Here is a 2,930-nt window from a genome sequence, read left to right on the forward strand (position 1 = left end):
CCCCCCCACTACCCCACAAGGTGTCATAATAGCACAACCAGTGTTTGCCTCATATTGCTTTCTTCCTCAACAATCACTGGCATTCCCTGTCATCACATCTTTTGGCCTGCAATCTTTTGATTCGGCACGAGGATGCTTTCTACACGGGGGAAATGTTGCCAGCACAACAGGTGTAACTGCATGTGCTGGGGAGATTCGAGGCACATTTATAAAAATATCAATTATACATGGAAAATTATGTGTTTGTAAAAGTGTCCCTATACTTCTCTGCTCCTCCAGTTGTGTTGTGGCAGGAGGTTACAACAGGATAGCAGAGGAAATTCTAAAGTTTGCACAATTGAACTCCCTGCAAACATTCTGTGTGTGTGTGTGTGTGTGTGTGTGTGTGTGTGTGTGTGTGTGTGTTTGTGTTTGTGTGTGTTTGTATACATATATACATATATGTACAAGACTTAAATAAAAAATCATATAGATATTTTATGTGCATATATACATGTGTACAAAAATGTGCCATCTTTATTATTCTTACCAGCATTATTATAATTATTTCTACTGCTAATAATAATAATTATAGGAATAATAATAATAATAATAATAATTTTGTGTGCAAATGTGGGTTATTTTTTCGCCCATTTTTTGCATTTCTGTGCAATGATTGAGGAATTTCTGAATGTTATTCTCCAACTCTGCCTATGCGTTCATAATAACATTTTCCTCTCGTCGTCTGCTTGGCTCCGTAACTCGTGCGCTCGTCGACACGGTGTGGACCCATGATGTGTTAGTAGCCCGCCTCGCGGGAGATGCCCAGGTCCCCGGAATCACTGCTGAATTGCCTGTGACCTCGGTTATCAATCATTGTATCCGGGTATCTAATGTAAACGCAACTGTGGCGTGGATAACATGCCACATCTGCTCTTTGGCCAGCGCCGCTTCTTGGTTACCAAGCGATTTATTAGTGCGCCCTGTGCAGGGGAATAATAGGTCGCGGCGTAAAGATCAACCTGCGGGCTCCTCCATAGGCGAACAATTATGTCTTAAACTGGGCTGTTTGTGACATTATCGTTAGGGCCAAGTTACTACAGCGGATAGTTTCGTGTCCCCAAAGAGAGAGGGGCAGAGAGAACTGGCTGCACGGTTTCAAAGCGCCGTCCGCCGGGGAGCTTGTGTTTGCGCTCAAGACCAATTTATTGCCGATGAACATATGGCCAATATTTTGCCACACGTCATAGTAAGGGCAAAACAAACACCGCGCAATGTGAGCGAGTCAGCGGGAGCAGGGGCCACTTGGCCATCCGTGCAAACGCTCTTTGGACAATACGAGGAGAGGAGCACTCGCTTTCTGGGTATATAAACCACATCAGGCTTATCTCTGCACGCACTCCTGACTCCCATTTGGAGATATTTCATTAACTCTGCGCGCGGTCTCCACGCACACCCAGCCCCCTTCCCAGCCTAGGTAAGCGCTCCGGTTCACTTTGCATATACACACTATTCTCTTTTTTCTTCTTCTTCTTCTCCTTTTTTTTTTTTACTGCTTAAAGAGAAAATGCTTCTTTTATTTCGCTGCGGATTTGTGCGCGCACCAGCGTGCACCCTTGTCTTTTAATGTGAAATGACCCTGATCTTGGTGCTTCTTTTGGTTTTGTTATCTTGAAAATGTGTTTAAATTATGGTTATTAGGCCTGCCTGCGTTTTTAAGCCATAGTTGGTAAGAATATAGTGGCCTGCACCTCCACGTCCGAGCTCATCCAGGAGAAATTAACAGCCCAACAGTATTTGGAAATAAAAAGTAGGATTCTAAAATATGTTCAGTTTATGAAGATGTTTTCTCCCCCCCCCCAAAAAATTTTTTTTTAATTCTGTCATTCTCCAACAAAACTTCACACGTTATGAACGAAACACTACAACAGTTCACATAATAAATAAGGTCACACCCGTCATGGCAAAATTAACTAAAGAGCCTCGCTGTGTCTTAATATATAGTGGATATGTGTAGGCCTTTTTGCCTGCAGCTCGGTAATAAAATAAATAATAAATAAATTAAAACGTACTAATTATCATATCATAACACGCGTGTGGTTCAATTTCACATATTCCTCTTAAGTACTGGTTATCATAAGTTAGGTGCACACAAAGGACCCCCCCCCCCCCCCCCCACCCCCCTGTTATTTCTTAAACGTGCCGGTAGAGACCGCTAGAGCTCTACAGATGTCAACAGCTGTTCACGTTATTACCGCACTCGCTCACGGGCTGACGAACAAGGAGGGCAAGTTTGTCTGTCTGTCTCTGTATCTGTAGCCGGGCCAGATCTCCAGGTTCTCCTGGAGAGGACGATTTATCGTTCATCTTTATATTTGTATCTGTCAATTTGTTTGTTTGTCTGTTTATTTGTTTGAGGGACATCGATGATATCAGACACCTTCGCAAGTCTTTTGATACATGTGAATAAGTTTTCAGAGATTCAAAAAAAACAGAAGACATGTTTTTTATCCCGGCATGCCTCCACCCCGTAGCCCAGGTCAGTGCCATATTGAAATGAGCAGTGATTAAAAAATAATAAAACTCTTTTTAGCAATTCGTCTTACACGGGGAGAAGAAGAAGAAGGAGAAGGGAGAAGAAAAAAAACAGATTAAGGCGAATGGCACAAAGTGGCATGAAATTCACCGTTACAAATAACTGGTGGTTTAACAAATGAAGGCATCTCCTCGGGGCACGGGCGCACCGCTATAATCTCCCCGTGACATGTTTAATCATTAGAGGGAAGGAGACGAATAAAAGACTTCTTTCTTTTTTCTTTTTGCCCGGGAGAAGGAAGGTGGCTTGGATTTCTGCAGGAGAGAGGCAAAAAAAAAAAACGGGGTTCCAAAATGATTTCTACCCTGAAGCCAAGTCTCCTCGGGCCATGGCTTAGCCCCCATAAATAAACCGG

The sequence above is a fragment of the Scophthalmus maximus genome, chromosome 15 (genome assembly GCF_022379125.1).
Source record: "Scophthalmus maximus strain ysfricsl-2021 chromosome 15, ASM2237912v1, whole genome shotgun sequence".
Taxonomy (NCBI): Eukaryota; Metazoa; Chordata; class Actinopteri; order Pleuronectiformes; family Scophthalmidae; genus Scophthalmus; species Scophthalmus maximus.